The following is a 24,144-nucleotide window of genomic DNA, read 5'->3' on the forward strand; positions in this document are numbered from 1 at the left end:
AAAAAGTAATTATAATTTTTTGGTAATTGCTTAACATCCTAAAACACGACACCAATATAATGTTAGGTATTAACTTACAGGACGTTGTCACTCTACCCCAAATTCATGCATGTTGCTCTATAAGATTATAACTGTCTTGTCTAGTGTTCAAAAAGTTATGCACTAAATGTCTAACACTATTAGCATCCAGTCTTTTATGTGAGATCATTTAAAAATAATTTTAAGTGCTCTACGTCCACTGCTAATGGTAGTATGGATAAGTTAGGAGTGTCATTAGCTTCCTTTTTCTGCAAAGTACCATATTGTTATCAAAGTTCTCTTGAAATTGCTTACTGAAACAAGTCAAACAAAATGAAGTTGCAGTGTTTCGGTGACAGTACTGTGTCTCACTAGTGACACCATGCATTTAGCTATTATATATGCTGTGGCAGTCATGTCCAGCACACCATATACTATATCAAGGTATTTTAGTTAATGGTATCTATATGTGGGGGGGAGGGGCTTCTCTATTTTTTTTATAACTTTTGCATTTAAAAATGTTGATGAAACAAAAGCGAGAATTCAAATTGTTGTTACTTTATTTCTTCAAAGAACATTCTGCAATGAGTAGCCGTCGAGCTCAAGTCATCAGAAATATAGAAACTATATTTACTATAGTTTCTATTCTCAGATCGGGACCTTTATCAATAACCCCTTGTGCATACAGAACATAAATAATTCTCATGTCATAAACAGAACTTTTGTTAGGAACCACCTCCTGATGGCACACCTTACTGTAAGTAAACATTAAATTATCCCCCTAACTGAGGGTCTTCAGGCTACATTAAAAGCCCTATTAGCATTAACCCCCATGAACAGAACTTTCAAATATTTTTTTATTTTGTGCCTTGATATATATTAAACTTCTTTACCTTTGATTATCCATATGATTAAATACTGTTGAGCAGTTATGGGCTCTAATTCCTTTCCATGCTGAGCATCAAATGATTCAGCGGTGAATCTATAATGGGTGCTGGGTATGCCATGCACACAGGCAAAGGGGTACAGGGTGGACCCATGCAGCACACCCTACACAAATGAAAGATCCACCATAGTTTCAGAGTCCATGTGGCACCCACTCCAAAAGGTCCTCCCGATGGCACCATATTTCCTTATATACATTCGGAAAGATAGTATTGTGCCAGAGTCTTTGCACTCTTCTGCATATTCACCATCTTTCCGAATACATTGTTGTTGCAGCTGGGAAGACCTTAAGAGGGGCTGACGCATGACTCTAGCGCACACCACCGGGAAGACCTATCTAGGTATGGAGGCCACCTATCTGTGAAAATGCCTCTGAAGCATTAAAAAGCCCTTTATACCTACATGTTTCCAACATTTTTTCAGAGGCTGCTTTGCTTTTTCTCTATTTTATTATCATCTTTTCGTATTTAGAAAAAGTACGATAAGCACTTTTTTTTATATTTGCTGAATAACTGAACTTGAAACACCAGTTATACATGTACACATGTACATCTAGCCTCCTTGCGCGTGTTCAACAGCCCTTCTGGTCATGCCATGCTGTAGCGTGACTCAGTAGTGCTGAGCGTTTTTTCGTGTGACTTTTTGCACAGTAATGCGAATAGGACTCGCAAGCAGCTTCTGCTGATTAAAATGACATTCAGCATGCGTATATTCTATGTGCTACAATCTGCAACTGTATCTGCATGCAAACTGCTACGTTACAGTGTCACAGCCACTGACACTGTAACGTTGCATTTCGCATGCAGATATACAGTAAGCGTAGTAGCACACAGAATATCATATTAATCAGCAAAAGCTGCTCGTGCGTTCTATTCGCATCGCTTTGTGAATAAGATGCATTTTAAGGGAAAAAAGAAGCTTGGTGCCACAAGGGTCGCACAGCGCTCACATGTTATGTGTAACGAGACATGTAGCGCACGGAGGATAGATCTATGTGGACACATCTGTAGGTTCACTTTTGAATGTGATCAACATAGGATAATCTTCCTGGTTGGTTTCATGTGGAAAATACATTATAATCCCTTTTAAATTTGTGTTTTACTATCAGAATATAATAATCATTTAGTCCTCATCAAGTTTTACAATGTTGTAAATCTACAGTAGTTGTATGAGACAAATTACCTATAAAATACTTTGACATATGTTAAATAAAAATGAAGCCAACATGAAAAAGCCATAAGCGAAAAAATAAATACATGACAGTATTTTTGCTTCCATATCAATCAAGATGGTTACATTCTGCTAATCAAGTACCGTTCATTATTTGATTACCATGAAGTGCTACCATCTATATAAAAGATGAAGCTTGAGTATTTAGCATTTAGGTGTGTGATAACAGAAAAAATGATGTGTACTATGATCTCAAGCAAATAATAGTTGGTGTGCATCATTATGGAAAAGTTTATAAGGCCATTTCCAAACAATTTGAGGTCCATCATTTAACAGTAAGAAAGATTATTTACAAATTGAGAATAAAGAAAACTTAATAATGTTGCCAAGATTCTCAGCAGCAAATGTACCAGCAAACCGACCCAAGGATCAAATTGTATGATGTTTAGAGGAATTGCAAAGATACCAAAAGCTACATTTAAGAATTTATAGACCTCTATTAATAAAGGTATAAGCAATGCACCGCGTATGGGCACCGCCGGCAATCGTGCAGTCCCTGCTGACCACACGATATGCCAGCTCCCTCCTCCATATGATTGGGATCGTGCATCACATCCCAGATCAGATGAACCTGCGGGAAGATCTGGGGATGCAATATATACGATCCCGCGGGAGCACGCAGCATGATATCAGGTACGATATCAAGCTTATACACTGCACGATATAGCACCTATATCGTGCCGATCCGTCGGATCAGTACATATATTGTGCCGTATATGGGGGCCTTAAAACTCCATGATTCTACAAATAATAAACATTTGTAGTTTTCATGTAAGGGCCCATTCTGAATGAGATGTATAGAACAACGTACTCTGTAGAGACAAGTGGAGTTGTTTGACCTTAATGACCTTGTATCAACTAGATGCAAGGCTTCCATTGCTAGGCAGACTGTACGGACCTACGAGCTCACCTAGCTGGTAATCCTTAACCTGCTATATACTGGATATCATCTGGATGGTAATTTCTTTATATTTCAACATTTAGTATTGTTTGGTTTTTCAATTTCAAGAGACAATATTAATTTAATGGCTGGTGCCTTGTAGAGAGTTAAAGTGGAGAGAGATTGAGTAATAACCATTCAGCTCCTGTCACTTTACAGGCTGTGTTTGAAAAATGACAGTTAGGAGCTGTTTGGTTGGTACTTTATCTCTCCCCATATACCCAAACTATTGGATTCTGATATTGGTGCTTTCTAATAATAATATTTTATTTCCAATTTTGAATTGTGTATTATGTTATTCTTTTTTAATAAGTGTTTACATATATTTAGTGCTGCTTTTCCACACTTTTTCTATTCACAGAATGAATAAAGCCGGCAATTCATGCTGCTATACAGTGTGCCTGGGATGGAATTGAAACACTTAAGGCTAAAATATTCCCAGCAAAATTGTTGGCCATGTGCAGAACAAGTCAAATTTTTCACAGAACAGTTTTGAAAATGTAGCTAATTTCTAGAATGCTCCATTGTGAGTACATACTTTACTAAAAGGAAAACCATTTTGGATACAGTCAATAAGTATTGGAACATAGTAGCAAGTGAAAAAGGCAAAAGTAACAAACCGCAGCAGGACACTTAGAGGAGTAAAGGCACCCTTTTACAACTTCAATATAATTATTGACCAAAAGCATCTGCAAACAAAGAAGGGGACAGCAACTTGTCCAAACGAGAAACCCAATGAATCCTCAAACTGTGCAAATTAAAATTTATGTATACGACTGATGATTTTGATAACCACACAGTCCTATTGCAGAGACATATCTATTCATTGTTCCAGACAAGGCGCACATATGGATCTCCTTCTGTATTAGAAGGTATGTTTATTATTACTATATTAATGATCCTACTAGTCCCTTGAAACTATGAGACTAGGCTCTTAATGGACTAATTAATGAACTTGGAATTGATTTCAATGGCATTTTATCTTTTTTTGTCTGATGAAGTATTATACCGACAACATGTACTTGATGGTATTTGGGGATGTTGCCTTCCGAATTGCTCTGCTTAACATTTTATTTGTTTTCTGAATGTCTTTTGAATATCTTCTCACAAGTAAGTTCAGCCATATGGCTTAACTGCAATGTCTAACGAAACAACATGGTGTGATGTCAGGAGTTTCTTAGCACCAATTTCAAATATTTATGCTGGAGAGTATAGGAAATTCTGTGTACACAACTGGTTATCTTAATAAAGGTAACAATTTGGGGCTGAAATATTGACTCCATTAATAAAATTTTTCAAAATATTTTGGAAAACGTTATTCTTTGAAATATTAACTTTCGCTGCTTAAACATTTAATTATTAAGATAGAAAGGTTTTCATTATTACAGTGTCTTGAAGTATGACGATATGTAAAAAAAAAAAAAAGAATAGAAGAATATGCAGTTTGAAACGTACAATAAAGAAAATTTGTACTTTCAAAAACTGAAAACTTGTAATTAATATTTAAATAAAATACATTTTTGGTTCATCTCCGTAATTACAGCTAGAATGATGGATATAAATAAAGGCATTTGTAATACTCCATAAAAATAATAGCACATTGTGAACAATATTTAAGTGAAGGCTAATTAGTGTCAATTGTTAGATTTTAGCATTTCATAATTAATTTAAAACAATAATAATGATTTTTATCAGTTTGTTATGGTACCTCATCTTACCTACAAGAAAATAAAATCTCTCATAGATATTATATGAGATGAACTGAGTATTGAAAAAACGGATCCTCTCCTTATTCCACTCCCTCCATATTATCTAATATGCCATGCACTGCTCCCTAACGAACAACAGTAATCTCAGGGAAAGTTGAATTTCTATACAAAACAAAAATTATACAACATAAAATCAGCAGCAATTATAGCCATAATGAATGTGGACAAAAAGAATGTTAAAAAGAAAAAGAAAATAAAAGCAAAGATAAAATGGACTTTGAAGAATAACTAAATGCACACTTTCAAATGTGTGAGTCAAGTGAATACGTGTTTTTAATTGACAGGCATAGAAATAGTTTTTTGATTAATGGATTGTGCAGTTACCCCCTTATTACTTTAACCTACCTTCGCCAACAAAATCTAAGCTGGCCATACACCAGACCAACTTTCCTCCAACCATCCAACTAGTTGGTGGTTGGAATGAAAATCCGGTAATACATGGGAGCAAATGACAAACAGCCATTTGCTCCCAAACACTGGAAAATGGACTAAAGCTGTTGTTCAGACAAGTTTTTTAAATCAAACAGATTTAACCAACTTGCCTTTTTCGTGTTTTCTGGTGGGAGCAAATAGCTAATTGTCAATTGCTCCCGTGCATTACCGGATTTTCATTCCAACCAACCAACTAGTTCACAGATTCTCAAACTCGGTCTTCAGGACCCCAGACAGTGCATGTTTTCCAGGTCTCCTCAAAGAATCACAACTGAAATAATTAGCTCCATCTGTGGATCTTTTAAAATGTGTCAGCCAGTAATGACTACACCTGTGCTCCTGCTGGGTGACCAAGAAAATGTGACCTGTGTGGGGTCCTGAGGACCGAGTTTGAGAACCACTGAACTAGTTGGATGGTTGGAGGAGAGTTGGTCTGATGTATGGCCAGCTTAAGGCTTCTTAAGCTTTATGTTACTTTTCAGCTGCCAGAATCACCATCTTATGTATTAATAGTGTGCAGTAAACGTAAATCTAGCAAATGTACAACATACTCTATTTATATTCTATTCAATTGTATTTTATTAACAAATCAGGGACAAACAGAAATTGGAAAAGAGATCAACGAACCGTAGTGTGGAATGGTACATGTCATTTGGTTGCAGCAGTTTCAATCGCAGGTATAAAGATGCTACAGTACTTACTAATCTACAGCGATAAGGCTGATTTTCTACTCTATCAGTGTTCGATGCAGTTTACTAAAAAAAAAACTTCACTAGAACAAATAAGTGGTATTCAGCTCTTAAGCAATCTTAGCTGGCAAGTGGTAAGACGATGCTTACCGCTTCGCTGGCCAGTCCTAGTCCCCTCTTTGCATGCCTGACCCGGAAAAAGTGAGCAATATCATTTATCCAGATGGTAAAAACTATAAAGCCAGGATGAGAGTTCCTACCGTATCTGCACAAGTTGTGCAAAGTTACATAAAGAACAGTTAGGATGATAGTCACATGCACCCTAAGACACAGCAAATTCAGTGAATGTTTATCACTGACCACTATTTCCTAAGGAAATGTCATTTAACAGTGAAAACTACTGTAATGTCAGCCACATAAAGACATTTAGGGTCCTTGGCAGAAAGATAAGCAACGTGTTAAATAGATTTGGCCATTCACAGAGCAAATACACATTGAAGGGTTGTCTGTTCTTGAATACATCCCACATGATTAAAAGAAAAAATAGATTCCAACATTTAAAATTCTGCATTAAACACATTGGTCAGTAAAATATCTTCACTGACTGAATGTACTTGTACAGTAAGACAAACTACTAGGGTTGAACAGTGGTGTAAGTTCATCCCAGACGCCTGGAGGCAAGTTATAATTTGGTGACCCACCCCCTAAAAAAGGGAAAATAAATATGATATCTATCTATCTATCCACACGCACAAAAAACACGAATATAGAATATGTGAATTTGTTTCTATTAAAGTAAATTTGCAGGATATCCCCCAAAACACCTTTTTCGGGGAGTGGGACGGGGAGTTGTGGGTGAGGGGGGGCTCCGTAAGTGTCACACTGGCATAAGAAGCTGCTGAGTGGCAGCGACACCAATGAGCAGAGACAAGCTATAGATAGACGGAAGTGGCAGCTGATGATCTGACACAGAGCCCTCCACTAGTATATGGTTATGGCAGCTTCTCAGGTGGCGGGGAGAGGTGCCATGTATTGGGCGGCTGTGATGGTACACTCCAGGAACATATTTACAGCCCTAAGTATATATTGTGGGCAATGGAGGAGGTGGCCCTTCAGTGCTGGCGCACGGCGGCAGGCGCCTCCATTGTCTCCCATAGTTCTGCCCCTGGGGTTGAATATATGCCAATATCTGTCTTGTCCAGCTCTATTCTGCCTAACTGTATTTAATAATATAACAAAGGTTAACAAAGTTGCATAGAAAATGCTCGTTTCTCTATTTTTTCTTATCTTTATACAGTACATACTGTACATAAACAAATAAAGTGAAGGTAAAGTCCAGTTATAAACATGAGAATTCTATTTTAATATGATGTATATAATAGTAATGGTGACATATGTGTTTATCTTCTATAGATGGGCAGAATTTAAGTTTGTTTTCCACATGAAGAAACCTCCAAACTTGTGGCTGATATAAATTGTATTTGGAAAGTCGGAGCGCCCTTCCTAACATTAGCAGCGTCTTGACATCTCCTCTCTGTTACATAAATGTGGATTCAGCACCACAGCTTCTTAACTACAGTTCATAATGGAACTGATATATTGTGAGCTCCTGGAGAATGGGGATCACAAGATAACTAGCAAATTTAATTTGTTTTAAGTCCTATGTAAACTGAAGCTTCAGTTTAAAAAAAAAATAACATAGTTCTCTTTAACCAGTAGCAATAAATTCAAGCATATGACCTACTTATATTTATCTGTTTAACTAATGATGGCATCAGGATCACACATCAAACAAAGACTGGAGCAAATATTTACATACGGCTTTCAGGATGGACTTAAATCTTTAAATGACAATTAAATAAACCCTTTGAGCTTTTCAATGTGATATTTTAGAGGGTATTAAAAATATTGTCAGACAAAAGAAAGACCAGTCTGCATTTATTATAAATGTGGAAAGTCTTCCATAAAATATGTACATTGGAAGCCTCTTTATCAGCAATTATTCAGAGTAATACTGTATTGTCCTTCCTTGGGCGGAAGTGTAAAACTGGGGCACCTGCTTAAAAGACTATTAATTCAAAATACATGTAGTAGCTTAAGTACCTTATACGAATTTAGCTAAATAAAGTTGTGAATGGGGGAAGTGTTCAATGCTCACCACACTCCCAGTTTATCAGAGGGCCCGTCCCAGGCTAAAGGTCTGAAAAGCACTGACCAGGACTTGGACTTGGCTGTACAGTATGGGGTTAATTCAATTAATAATGCAGTCATTTTTCGTGTGCTAAGTTTTTGCACCCTTCGTGTGCAAATTCTGCTTATCGTGTCTATGCGCACACCTGTTTTTCGCGCAATTCAATCCCAAAAGTCGCGAAGCAGCATTTGCACAAAAATACTTCTGGCGATAAGTATAGGTGAAAATGGGGAAATCTGCTTGTACCCCAAAAAACGGCAAAGTGATATAGGATAACAATATAGAACTGTATTAGTGACACTAATAAAAGTATTTTGGGTTCTTAAATTGTGTCAAATGGCTGTTATATGCATATTTCTCAAACAGTCAAATGATAGAAAGCAAGTGTTTTTGGCAAAATAAATGTTCTTTTGGTGGATGCATAAAAAATGCCTATACGTATACATTTGTGTTATTTACAGATACTTTTAAAATAAGTTCAAAATATTCTTCTAACACTCACCTGCAATCTTAAAAACACCTGTCCTACTCATACATCACCCCCGTACACCTGTCCCACTCATACATCACCCCCGCACACCTGTCCCACTCATACATCACCCCCAAACACCTGTCCCACTCATACATCACCCCCGTACACCTGTCCCACTCATACATCACCCCCGTACACCTGTCCCACTCATACATCACCCCCCTACATCTGTCCCACTCATACATCACCCCCATACACCTGTCCCACTCATACATCACCCACGTACACCTGTCCCACTCATACATCACCCCCGTATACCTGTCCCACTCATACATCACCCCCGTACACCTGTCCCACTCATACATCACCCCCGTACACCTGTCCCACTCATACATCACCCCTGTACACCTGTCCCACTCATACATCACCCCCGTACACCTGTCCCACTCATACATCACCCCCGTACACCTGTCCCACTCATACAGCTCCCCATACACCTGTCCCACTCGTACATCACCCCCGTACACCTGTCCCACTCGTACATCACCCCCGTACACCTGTCCCACTCCTACATCACCCCCGTACACCTGTCCCATTCATACAGCACCCCATATACCTGTCCCACTCGTACATCACCCCCGTACACCTGTCCCACTCATACATCACCCCGTACACCTGTCCCACTCATACATCACCCCGTACACCTGTCCCACTCGTATATCACCCCTGTACACCTGTCCCACTCATACAGCACCCCCGTACACCTGTCCCATTCATACAGCACCCCATATACCTGTCCCACTCATACATCACCCCCATACACCAGTCCCACTCATACAGCACCCCATATACTTGTCCCACTCATACATCACCCCTGTACACCTGTCCCTCTCAAATAGCACCCCATATACCTGTCCCACTCATAAATCACCCTTGTAAACCTGTCCCACTCATACAGCAACCCATATACCTGTCCCACTCATACAGCACCCCATATACCTGTCCCACTCATACAGCACCCCGTACACCTGTCCCACTCACACAGCACCCCATATACCTGTCCCACTCATACATCACCCCTGTAAACCTGTCCCACTCATACAGCACCCCTTATACCTGTCCAACTCATACATCACCCCTGTAAACCTGTCCCACTCATACAGCACCCCATATACCTGTCCCACTCATACAGCACCCCATATACTTATCCCACTCATACAGCACCCCCATATACCTGTCCCACTCATACAGCACCCCATATACCTGTCCCACTCATACAGCACCCCATATACCTGTCCCACTCATACAGCACCCCATATACCTGTCCCACTCATGCAGCACCCCATATACCTGTCCCACTCATACAGCACCCCATATACCTGTCCCACTCATACAGCACCCCATATACCTATCCCACTCATACAGCACCCCATATACCTGTCCCACTCATGCAGCACCCCATATACCTGTCCCACTCATACAGCACCCCATATACCTGTCCCACTCATACAGCACCCCATATACCTGTCCCACATCAATTAACCCATTTTTCCTGCACTTTGAACTTTTTTCACCCAAAAAATGACATGTCATTATTGGCCAAATTAAGCTAATTAAAAACTTATTTTTGTTTAATTAGTCATTAAGGAGGGTGACCTAGTGGTTCTGACCCAAATCCCGACATTTTTACCTTGAAATAGGGATTTACTCCAACTTTTCGCCTGCTCAGGAAGTGGTGAAAACTTTTCTCAATTTTATGCTATGGAAATTCACACTTGCGAAAACTGCAGCTAATTGAAATTTTTTGCACAAAAGAGGCTTATTGCGGCTAATTGAATTCCCCCCTAAGTGTAACATACATGTTATAGATATCATATGCATAACATGAACATTTCTGTTAAGGTACTCTGTATACTGTAGATATATTTTAGTGTTCACTATGTAAACTGGTATACAGAAATATCAAAATTAAATAGGACACTTAAAAGAATAGAGTGCACAATTGTAGTCTGATACAGCAGTGAGAGACAATTAATCTTCCAAGAATTGAAAACTTTTAGAAGCAGGTCTTTTTCTCCAACTTTTGAAACTTGTTCTATCTTACAATACCCCTTATATTTAAATATATATATACCTGTTTATATTATTGTTTTAGAAAAGTGGCTCTCAACAGGTGTGCTGGGACACAATTCTGAGCAGCAGTGCGCCTCCAGGTCAGCTGGGACACAATTCTGAGCAGCAGTGTATCTCTAGGTCAGCGGTGGCCAACCGGCGGCTTTCGAGCCTCATGAGGCTCTTCTGAGCTTCTAATACAGCTCTCGGCTTGGCAGACGTCACCCGCAATGTGAGGAGCCCGCGCGTCTGCTGGATCCAGTTATATCCAGCATGCGGCAGAAGAAGCAGCAGCGATGGCGCGACGGCAGAAGCAGCAGCGACGGCTGCGGCGGGACTCGGGAGCCCTGACGTCGTGGAGCAGTGCCAGCATAAGGGGGGGCATTGCAGAAGGGGCACAAGTACAGAGGGCATTGCATAATGGGCACAGCTACAGGGGTCATTGCATAAGGGCCACAACTACTGGGGGCATTGCATATGGGGCACAACTACAGGGGGCACAGCATAATGGCCACTGGCATTCTCAATGTATTTGATGTGGTTCTGGATTTCAATATGTATTTTATGTGAACGTGGCTATTTCAATGTTTTCTATGCTGCTCTGGCTTTTTCTTTCACTTGAACAGTGAAAAATGTATATTGGGAAGATTATGTAAAATGTTTATTTTTAATGTCCTGGGCTCGCCCCCAGCGTGACTAAAAACGGGGGTGTGACACAAGGTCATGCTCCTGCAAATGTCATACCAAAGGCGTGCGCACAAAAATGGGGCGTGGCCTTGTGCCAGATAGGCCACGCCCCTCTTTTGCATGCTATCGGCTCTTTCGATTGATTACATATATTTTTTGACTCTTTACCTCCGAATGGTTGGCCACCCCTGCTCTAGGTGAACTGGGACAGAGTAGTGAGCACCATCTGATATTGCAGCACTGTAATGAGCAGCAATTCACCTCCACGTGTTCTGTAACATAGTAATGAGCAGCAGTGCAACTCCAGGTGTGCTGGAACACAGTAGTGAGCAACAGTAGAGCTCCATGTGCTGAAACACAGTAGTGAGCAGCAGTGCAGCTTCAGGTGTGCTTGGGCAAAATAGTGAGCTGTAGTGCACTTGCAGATTCTGGGACACAGTAGTGAACAGCAGTGTATCTCCAAGTGAACTGGGACGCAATGGTGAGCATCACCAGATACTGCAACACTGTATCATGCAGCAATTCGCCTCCAGGTGTGTTGGGAAACAGTAATGAGCAGCAGTGCGCCAGGACCCGACGGCCAGACCAGCAGCAGCGGCAGCCTGCCTCAGGTAAGAGCCTCTGCTGGTCACAACACACCTGGCTTCTTTGCCACCACTTCCCGTTATTTCCCCAAAATGCTCCCTGACTGTCAATCACACGGTGATTAAATAATCGCTGTGAGCAACTACAGCAATGTAGATTAGACACATGTGCGGATTGGCGATTATCGCTCAACTACGAAAACATCAGCATTTCGTAAAACTCTCAATCAGGCCCTTACTCTTTACTTAGCGTTCCCACTAGGCTGTTTTAGAGGGGCGTGGCGCCCTGCCCTCCTTCTGGGGGGCAAAAAGCACCCTGTCCTCCAGAAGGAGAGCAAAAAGCGCCCTGCCCTCACAGCCTGCGGGTGCCGTCTTCACCCGCGGGTCGCAGTGTCCCGCGGGTGGAGAAATGTGCAGTGACCAGGTCACCGCCGGAGAATAGACGCCGGGCGCATGTGCCCGGCATCTATTCTCCCTGTCTGCAGCGCAAGAGTGATGAAAATGGGACGCGTCTTATAGACACGCCCCCTTTTCGGGTGCGCGCGCAAAGGTGCCCTCTCTAGCTCCGGCGCCCTGCCTTCCGCCGGAGCTAGAGTGAACACTGGGCCTGATTCAGACCCACTCGCGAGCGGCTGTCCGCTCGCAAGTGGGTCGATGGTCTGCACTGAGCATGCGCACGACGGAGGGAGCTCCGTCGTGCGCATGCGCCAGACGCGACGAGCGAAGGACTTTCCTTCGCTCGTTGTGTCTGATCAAAGGGGGCGTGCTGTCGATGTTGATTGACAGCACGCCCCCTTTGGTGGGCGTGCTGGGGGCGTGCCTCCCTGACGGGGGCGTTCCCAAGGGAACGCCTCCCGTCAGAAACCGGCCCACTGACATCACTAGTGATGTCAGTGGGAGTGATTTTGGCTCTGATAGAGCCAAAATCACTCCGGGCCTTGCGGTTGAAAACCTCAACCGCAGGCTTCGGCTCGCAGTTTCGATGGTCGCGATGGTCACGACCATCGCGGCCATCAAACTGCACGCTCGTATAGGCTGTGGGTGGTGACCCACAGCTATACGAGCGTCCAGGAGGACACTCCATAGTTATGGCGGACGGCCCTCATTCAGAGCGTGCGCTCTGCTCAGAGCGTACGGCTCTGAACGAGGGCCACTATTACTTATGTATTTCTATAGCGCACACAACTTATGCAGCGCTTTACAGGGAATATCAAGTTAATCACATCATATTCACAGTCTATAATCCATATGTTACTGAAGACGTATGGGCAAAACATTTACAATATAAGTGTTTTATTTTCTTCAACAATAATATTCTAAATGATGTCATTCTATTTCTGCATTCCTTTAAATATACAAATATCTATTACTGTTGTACTTTGGCAGTTTTCCTCATGTAAGAAAATGCTTTTTCTATAATATTGATTATAACTGTATTTTTAGCTGGTTCTTGTACTAGTACATTTGCACGTTGTGGGGGTGGAGGAAATCGAATCCTGAACCTACTGTACCTAAAAAAAACACAATTTTTTCAAAGATGAATTTGGGATTCCAGCTAGTGTTACAGCCATATAAATACTCAGTTTAAAATCCAATTCCAACTATTTTTCTTTTGAATTTTACAATATAAAACAATATCACGTTCCCTTTAAAAGCCCTTTCTGGCACAGTCATTCATTTATCTATGACCTTCTGGAGACGTGATCTTCACAAATGAACAGTCTAGGCGAGGCGAATCCTCAGCAATGATCTGTAAAGTGATGTCCTCACCTCTATTTCAGTTGGAAGTATACCACCAGGAGGTATTGCATCAAAATGACATTACAACACATATCAGTTATGAAAATAAACAGCAAAACGTTTTGGTCCTTGCCCTGCCTGCAAGCCTTTTAGGATTATAAAGGAGGAGATGATAAAACATGTCTAGAACAGCTAGATGCACAAAAGTACATTGTAAAGTGAACCGGATATAAAAGGCACCACTTTTTCAATTTTACAGATGTACGTACATGCAAGCAGACCATTATACAGTTGGAGATCTAGAAGACAAAGGGGAAGTAACTCAGTGTTGCGCTACTGTAACAACTTTTCCCACCAAGTAACTGAATAATTCTGGTCGCATCACTGGGAGTGCACATGAGCCACCCATTATTAGTATTCTCAAAAAAGAAATACAGCATCATTGATCTATCTGCTTGGTTGGGTGCTTGGCTCCACTATGTCATTCTCCACAATCTATAACGGATGATGTAGCATTTGGGGCCATAGAAGTAGTTTTGGTGACTGGGTTCAGGCTGCGTAAGAAAGGGAAGTAAGAAAAAGGAGAAGGAGGAAAGGGAAGTAAGGTTGTGTTTCTTTTTATTTATACAAAGCATTTATTTGTAGAGGTTGCAAGGGTGGTCATGCTTATAAATGCCTATTGTACATTAATTAGTAATTAAACTGAGGTGATGGTCATCTATGTGCAACACAAATTTTCCTTACAATTCTTTATTCATGTATCTTAAGCAAAAAAAAGTGTAGAAAATCCATAGATCATTACAGTGGTCACTCTAGGATTTTTTGCAGGGTACTGGTCAGTGAGGAGGGCACATTTCACTTTTACAGAGCAAAATTTTGGACGCGATGTGTAGCTAAAGCTGACGTATACAATTATACATTAATCTCCTCCTCCTGAGGCTCGAACAGAAATCCGCGGTAAGTAGGGTTTTCTGCCCTTATCGCTGCTGCCACAAACCAGTTACCCCATAGCTCCAGCTGCTCTTATTGAGAAGGTGTGGGTTTGGAGCCGGTACTAAATGAGTTTTCCATTACATTGGATGAACACACCTATAGAAACTTGACAACTAGTTTATAACGCAGTAGATCCCTAACTGGGTGCCACGGGGCTGGACCCAATCAAATTATTTATGGTCAATGTGATAAGCAAAACCAGTACTGGCAGCTGCCAATCATAAAATATGTGGAGAAGCAGAAGGACAATCCTGTCCACCACCACATAACTGAGCCCAAGGATGACATAAAAGCACAATTTACTCAATTTAATAAATTTTTTAGAATTTCTCAATAAAAAACTTTTGACCTGCAGGTGCCATGAAAAGAATGCTGATACTCTAGGGCGCCGTGATTCAAGAAAGTTTGGAAACCACTGCCCTAATGGCTTCTGCCGCACAAATCTCATTCTAGCCATATGAAAAAGCAAGTATTAAAGAGGCAAAGTTTGGTAACAATCCTACAAAGAAAATATATATTGATATGTTCTATTATATGTTTAGTATCTGCAAGGAAGGGCATTGTGGTGTCATGAGTTTGGAAATTTCTGTGAAACTTCTAGTTGGAGGTCACTGTATACCTTGTTCTTTACAAATTGCACATGTGCTAACGTGCAAATTAGGCTTACAAAAATGTTTTTCTACTTTAAAAAAGAGAAAATCTGCATAGCTAATTTTTTCAGAAATGCGTTATTGCTATATTCTGTAGAGGGGAAGTATATCCTAATTTCCCTGTGCACCTCAAGGTGGTGCGAGGTAAAGTGATGGAAGATACATTGCCACTGTGTGCCTTCACAGCTGTTTCAGGGGGTTCTGTATGTTATGTTGACAGTCACAGTGTCGACAACCATCATGTTGGCATGGGAATGTCGTCATGGTCATAATGTCATTCCCGATGTTGACATTCATTATGTAGACCAAGATGAAATGTCGACATGTAGAATATTTACGTTTCATCCTGATGGCCAAGCGGTGACTTATCTGCTCCCGATTGTTCCAGCGGCGTCTTCCGGATCCCGATGGTTATATGACCATCACTTCCGTGTCAGAGCTACAATTCTCTGGCATTTCGGTAAGTATTTGTCCGCTACCCCTAATCCTCCCTCTAGTGCCTAACCCTAACCAGTTCTCCACAGTCCAACCCTAACCTCCCCTCCCGCAGTCTAACCCTAATCCTCAGCCCGCAGCCTAAACCTAATGTCAACATTTCATCTGTCAACTTTCTGAGAATGTCGACCAGATGCCTGTCAACATTTTAACAATGTCAACATCATAACTGTTGACATTGTTACTTGTCCTGTTTCAGAGGCACTCCATGGTACACTGCTGACAATGGAAATGCCCGCTTGGAAAATAATACTTATATACTGCAACTGCTCTTTGTCACAAGTACACATCTACAAATAAGAAATGACCACTGTTTAATGTAACATGAAATACTCTAGTGACTTTCAATGGATTCCCGCTCAGGGCTGACTATGATATATGAGTATTACTACTCCCATAACAATGCATCAATCCAAACAAATATTTGTAGAGATAACGGAAGAGATTTATCAAACCTTCTAACACGGAGAAGTGAAGCTGTTGCCCACAGCAACCAATCAGATTGTAGCTATCATTTATGTAGTATTTTCTATGAAATGATAACTAGTATCTCATTGGTTGCTATACCTATCACCTCCACTTGTCCTTTTTAGAAGGTTTGATATATCCCCCCCATAATCACATTGTTACAGGAAGGAATAAACATGTGCCATGACGCAGCAGTCATACCAAGGTACAGTATACATTAAGGAATAGGTCTTAAATGTGCAGTTATACATTATATTTGGTAATATGAAATGCATACCTATGTCCATTCTAACTTTAAATTATTCATGGAAAATAGGTACTAATGGAACAATACATTTTCATGGCTCATCACCTTTTAGACTGTATCTTTGGCACAAGGAAATAAGAATCTTTTGTCATTGCAATAAACGATAATTATGTAGAGTGTTAAAGACTCAATAATGAGCAATTTGATGAAGACAGTAATAATAAAATAATAAAAGGAAACTGACTTCCAGCCAAAACAAGGAGTACTCATTAACACAAGAATTATAATAAAGTGGCCTAAAAGGAACAACAGAAGCTTTACATATCACAAGCAGAATGTTCACACATAAGTCATACATTCAAACGAGTAGTGCTTAAATATTTTACATGTCCACATATTCAGGACTTTATAGCCAAGCATGCACTTGTGTTGAAGTGACACAAGTTGGTGAAATTTGGCCAACTGCCTGATATACTATAGCAGTGTATGTGGCCAGTTTAAGTGACAAAATCTACAGGTTAATCAAGGGCGATTTTATATATTCTTCATTTATCTCCACTATGTTACCTGCACTATTTATTATTCACTGGGTCTATTACATACATTCCAACAACTCACTTCCCAGGAAACTCTACACCTAAGGCGCCTACACATGGAACGATATTGCTAACAATCCGACGGATCAAAACGATAAATCAGCATTATTGTTCTGCGTGTATGCACTTTATTGTGCATTGCACGCTCCCGTTGGGTCATCAGTCGCCTTCACCTGATGTTTTGAACATGCAAAAAGTTCAGGCGATGTGGCTGATGATCTCATGCAGCGCTATGTGGCAGGGGCCGTCATGTCTGGCTGTTGGGCACTGGATCGCACCGTGTGCAGGGACCGACTAATACGTCGACCCTGGGATCGTGGCGTGTGTGGCCGTGTGTAGGCACCTTTACAGTAAATTTATTGTAACTCATTTATAATTGTATGCTATTTTGTTTCACAGTTTATTTAGCCGAGAGTCACCAATGGATATGCTGTTATTTTACAGGGGGATTGAATGCATTTATGTTTCCCTGCAATAAATACAATATCTTATGCATGCTCTAAAAGCAGAAGTATAGGCACCACCCGGCCACATGTTTGTACACTTTCACCAAACAGGGGCTTTCCAGCAAAATCATTATGATTTCCTGTTTAAACGTCCTGCAATTCAAATAAAAAAAATCTACATGACTCTACAAATGAATGGTAGGAGTAGATTCTAGTTTCTTCATTTCTAATTAGCAAAAAAAAATTTATAAAACGTTCTATAATCATTTAGGGGTCTATTCAGCAATGATTTTTTTTACATAAAAAATACGGAAACCATGATTTCCGTATTTTTTGTTATGTAAATCCCCTATTCAGCAATGGGATAATGGAGAAGATAACGCAATTATCTTCTCCATTAATTCCCATCTCGCAGAGTAACGCACTGTAGGGATCAGCCATTGATCTATACAGTGCTTTAACGCCTTTTTGCTATTCAGCAAAGCAAAAAGTGTTAAATCACTCGAAAAATATTTACTTTATATAACCATCTCAGAATGTCACTATATGAAACAAATACTTAAATATCCCGAAAGCAGGGACAGAGGGAAATATTCCCATAAGTCCCTGCAGCATCTTGCAAGCCCGCCCAGTCTCCGTGCCTGCTTCCCGATGACGCCCGACAGGTAAGTCCAAGAGCCTGTTAAACCTGCCTAAATTGGTTGACATGTGTATACAAGCTTTATACTAGCCTGTATACATTTATATTTATGTGCAATTATATTTAACATTTATATATAAATGTTAAATATAAAAGCACATAAATATACATGTATACAGACTAATATAAAGCCTGTATACACATGTCAATCAATTTGGACAGGCTGGAGATGCACTTACCCCGTTGGCGGTCACCGCAAGCAGGGATGGAGACTGTTCCCGAGCACATGACTGAGCATGTGCAGAAGAACAAACAGAAGGTATTGTTTTTGGAATCCCGATAACAATACCTTCTATAACATCGCAGGGACAGCGTGTTACCGCAACCGCTGTCCCTGCACAAAATATTGCTGAATAGCAGCCATAAATGATCATAATTGATAAAAAGTCGTGACGATGTTGCCCGATAATATTCTGGGCAACATCGCAACTTTTGCTGAATAGACTCCTTAGACAGATTCCCCCACACATTTCTTCATCAACTAAATAAAGTGACTTCATCACTTCACATTTTTCATGCAACTTAAAGCAACAAATGAGAGTACTACGGTATTAATCTAAACCCTACAGAAAATATTTGTCATGTAAACCTACTTGTAAGTAAGGAGCATATTGATGAAAAACATTTACAAGGCTGAGCGTCAAAAATATAGTTTGCAGTATAGTATACAGGAAGGAGAAAAGCTCTTGTATCAGTGGTGAGAAATATAAGGGAAGTATATACTAGTAGTCAATAATAGTAGGAAAGGGAGTGTTCATATAAACAATATGGGTGCAAAGGTCAACCCCTTCTGCTAGCACAATTACACAGGAGCCCAAGTATTAGACATAAAGTAAGAATATGTAATGTACACTGCTATCATTCATTTAACCTAGCTTCTGGGAATAATCTGGGGACATGGCACTTGTGATCTATTTGTTGACCTTGCTCCTTCAAAATTATCCTTAATTAACATTAATCTTAAGACAAAATAGGTCTATTTATATGGCTATGTTTGTATACTTATGTTAGCTATATTTCTGCTAATCAATGGATGCTCGGAACTGGCCATTTTTACTAGCTCTGTTGACAGAGTGCAATAAAGGCCGCACACGGCACTAGGCTGAGAATGAGACCTGGAACATAGACACAGGCCGTTATCTAGACAATTATGAAGGGCCAGAGGTTCCCCCTGTCTGTCACAGAGACCTGTGTTGTGCATGACATCATTTACTGCACAGCTGACAGCTCCACTTTCTCAAGTACTAATCATGAGCTATTTTGGAGAAGTGTTAAAACAATAAAACTAAATTGTAGGTCTGGATAAGTTATTTCAAACTTCGTATTACATCTTCTTAAATAAAGAATAAAAATAGGACGTAGGAATATTTTATTTTAGTTCACAAAATATCAGGTCACCAAAATATATTCTGAAAGTCAACACGGACACTATTCATTATAGGATTACTTTACATGCAATGTGCAAGTGTGTTTTTATTACAAGCTCATACTTTTGTTTTAATATTTTATTGAATTTATTCCCTGCTATTATTTGGCAAATTGTTGCCTAGTTAATAGTGTTATATTGTATCTATCTTGTAGGGGATATTTTAATTTTGAATCCAATTATATAAGCTATGTACCAAGGGGAAACTGCAGGGACAGCGGTTGCGGTAACCACTGTCCCTGTGAGTTATATCCCCGGCAAATTGTACAAGTCTTTCACAGAAGTGAAACACTTCTCCGGGGAAAACTGACACTGCGTATGCGCACAGTATCAGCTTCCGGAGCCGGCAAGGGGCTGCGGGGGAGAGATCAAAAGATCTCTCTCCTGCCCCTGGCGCCCCCATAGGCTTACAGTAGTTCTGAAGATGGTGTAAACTACCAGGGCTAAATTAATTTAGTACATAGGGCCCATTGATAATAATGGGAATGCGATCTGCAGTGCTAATTAGCTCTTCTGTGAAATCTCTTCTTTTTCTGTGAAATCTCTTCTTTTTCTGTGAAATCTCCTGCATTGTGCTTTCAGGGGCATATGTATCAAAGCTTGATGTGAGATAAAATTGTAAAATATATATGACCAACCAATCATCTCCAAACTATAATTTCTTAAACACAGCCTGCACAATGTAAGTTAGAAGCTGATTGGTTGGTGATATACAGTATATCTCACAATTTTATCTCACATCAAGCTTTGATACATATGTCCCTTAGTACATAGGAACAATACATACAATTATGCAGAAACTGCAGTTTCTGCATAATTTATGTAACAAAAAGATTGATACATTTTCCCCATAGATTGTATATTTCAGTAGACTTAAGGAGAAAAATTGTTACTATTAAAAACAAAAAACTTGACAAATGTGGGATATAAAATACTAACTAAAAAACACACGTTCACCATAAAAATGTTTTCTTGCTAGAATATTGTATGAATCTGTGTCTACTGCTCTTACAATACTCTACATTACATTGTAAAACACTCTGGTAAACAGAGGGTTAATCTGTCGTTCCCCCTTGTAACAGTCACTGAAGTGGCAGCTTCCAAGATACACCTTTAGTGCATTATTACACAAGGCAGCAATTGTAATATGGCAAACTTATTCTTTGATGTATCAAAGCTTGATGTGAGATAAAACTGTGAAATATATATCACCAACCAATCAGCTCCAAACTATCATTTTCTTAAACACAGACTGCAAAATGTAAGTTAGAAGCTGATTGGTGATACATATTTCACAATTTTATCTCACATCAAGCTTTGATACATATGCCCCATCAGTTGTAAACAACCAGACTGAGTTTGTCACTTACAGTATGTTAACTCTCTTCATGGATGTCTGTCCTTAATGCATGCACTGTATAACTAATGTTATCCAAATATAAAATAGTAAACTCTGTGAACTTCTCTATAGATCTCTACATATTATATCCCTATAGGTGGCAATGAACAGACGTAAACCCATTGCAGTCTTCTGACTCACTAAAAATGCTGTTGACCGTGAAAATGACTTTCCATTAAAGGAAAGCCATACCAAATTTATCATTTTGTCTCCCTAGTGGGACCGGCTTCATTAAAGGGCAATAAATAAAAACACTTAACCCCTTTAGGAGTGATATAATATAGATTTATGTCATGCTGCACTGGGCCTCAGTGCAATAGGGCACAGATCTACACCTGGCACACTGGATGGGTGTTTTTCTTCTCTACGCCACACTGAAATCCGGTATCTCAATGATAGTCTCCGGTTCCATTACAGTGCCCATGACCCATTTTCTTCAGCTTCCAGTCACATGATCAATAAAATAGCATTCATCTAAAGTGACAGGAGATCGCGGGCCACTATGCAATTGTTCGAGATTTTCGTGCTGATCGCGCCCAAAGTGGTTGGGTTTAGCCGTGTAAAGCAGCTAAACCCGACCAAAGTGCTGGGCGCGATAGCAAAAAGTGATGTTTGGGCGCCCAAACATGTCACTTTTCGCACATTTCAGCTCTCATCCCCCAGGGGCTGCGAGCTGAAATGTAGCGTTGGCAGCTGATCGTGCCCGACAGGAGCAAGAATTGAATAGCTCCGTCGGGCGCGATGGGGGCAGGAATCAATTGAATTCCGCCCAATGTGATCATTGTGCCCCCAATGTGGATGTAGAACTTCAGCACTATGGAAATATGGCGACATCACTTCCTTTATATAGGGGTGATTATAATTAGGTTACCCCTGTACCCCAGCTATAAGAGATTACTTGTAAAAGTGAACAAATATTACCTGGTAACTAGTAGGGGGAGTCTTCAAACAGGATTCACTGTACTTACAAAAACAGCACAATCTCAAACACTTAAAAATGAGCATTACTATCAAAGGACACACAATATGTGCTATTGTCACACAAACAGAATGTTGCCCAAAGCCATATAAAAGAGTCATGTCCTGAAATTGTAATCACTCATCGCTCTTCCCACCAAAAAGATGTCTGCTCACAGATACTTCCAATATACCAAGCTAAACTATGTAGCTTGCCCTATATTTTCATCAGTGCTTGCATAAAGCACAACTACACTCAGTAGAAACCAATTAATGAAATGTTGGTGTAATATACATATTGTGTGAAAGTAACTTTGGAGTATATCAGGTAAAAGTGTGAAAAGATATATATTATTTTTCCCATACAAAGCCAAAAAAAAAAAACAGGTCTCTAAACATGACTATGCTACAGAAAGGTCATATAAGCCCCTTCAAAAAAAAACAACATACAAATCTCTACAATTAAACGAAGAGTTACTTGAAGTGACACCTCCTGGTGTAAATATGGACATTAATGTATGAGATACTGTACCCATGACACATAGGGGTAAAATTATCAGTATTTCAGGAACAGTTCTGTTTGTAGTTGTTGTTGTTTTTTAAAGTGATTGAGAAACTCTGACAACCCTGAAAACACACAGGGTGTCTTCTACCTTTAAAACTTGGCAAGAATCATACTGTACTGAAATATAGTGCTAGCCATATAAGGAAACACAGTTAAACATGTCATGCATAATTTATAAGCAGCAGCACTTGCTTTAACCTTACAGAGCAGAGATTTGAACCCCAGATATAACAAATAAATTCTACACTAAACTTCACATAGTTATATATTTGTTTCAACTCCATCAGGCCCTCAAAAATAAATAAATAAATAAATAAATAAAAAATGGCAGATTGAAATAATTGTGCAGTGCAGGTTTGTTTTCTATGTAAAAATAAACACATTAAATGCACCTGTTTTTGTTTTTCTTCTGTCTGCGAACTGAGCCTAGTTACACTTTGCTGCTGAAATCCTCCAGTTATGCTTTCTGCAGGGCTTTGCTACATAGTGGCCACAGGCAGCTGGGGTGATGTGCAGCTGTAAGGAAGCTGCTTCTTGTAGGTCAGTAACAGCAGATGTAGTTTGTGTAAATGTACACAGCAAGGAAACCACAAATCACTGTGCTGCACCATACATGCTGATGATCAGTAACCCCCCCTCTGACACATGTACATCCTATCACACCAGAGAGGCACATTAATAAATAGAGTAAACTTACCTCTCACATGTTTCAGACATGCAGACAGTGCAAAGACCAACCAAGGCATTGTGCCAGTTATTTATGACTTGTTAAAAAGGCTTTTCAGGAAGGGCTTATAGATCCTTCTGCCACTGGAGCATTATATCAGCCAGTGATCATGCAGCTGCTGCAGCAGGGACAATCTGTAGCACATACTGTAACTGTGCAGCCTCTTATCTGTAATGTCTAGCTTGCCTAGCTCAGTGCTCTGCCCTCCCCCTCCTACCAGGAAGCATTAGGCGTTCATGTCTGGGGCCATAGGAATGCAGGAGAAGAGAAAATATCCCTGATCTCACAGCCTATGATGTCTCACAACCAGCTTCGTGACAGATGGATTTCACAGAACCATTAATGTCATGTTGCAGGGATTGTCCAGTAGCCACAGGCACAAAATAAAAATATAACTTTGCAGCAAACACCCCCTGTAAAAGCCGCTAGTGGTATGTTCCGTTTTATATGCATAACATCATAACCTCAGAGCAGTATTACATTGCAAATGTCTTACAAAGTCACTGGTGCTCTATTTGGAATCCAGCATGGCCGCTTGTCAGAATAAAATACTTATGTGCACATCCTATGGTTTGGGTTTTTTAAATTGCATTTCAAGAAAATGTCTCTATACAAAAGTCAAGGGACAGTAACAAACTTACCTATTATCTCTTCATTAATATTCTC

At 40.1% G+C, this 24,144-nt stretch overlaps 1 protein-coding gene across 1 annotated transcript in view; it reads right to left on the bottom strand.

Annotated features, from left to right (window-relative positions):
* MBNL1 (muscleblind like splicing regulator 1) overlaps positions 1–23,591 on the bottom strand; it is a 183,918-nt gene extending 160,327 nt beyond the window's left edge. The window contains exon 1 of the mRNA XM_088447691.1: positions 23,449–23,591. The gene's annotated coding sequence lies outside the window, so the exon portion shown is untranslated. The remainder of the gene's footprint in view (positions 1–23,448) is intronic.
* Between the last annotated feature and the right edge of the window lie 553 nt (positions 23,592–24,144).

Source organism: Taudactylus pleione, unplaced genomic scaffold (genome assembly GCF_031769625.1).
Source record: "Taudactylus pleione unplaced genomic scaffold, aTauple2 ptg000436l, whole genome shotgun sequence".
NCBI classification, from domain to species: Eukaryota; Metazoa; Chordata; class Amphibia; order Anura; family Myobatrachidae; genus Taudactylus; species Taudactylus pleione.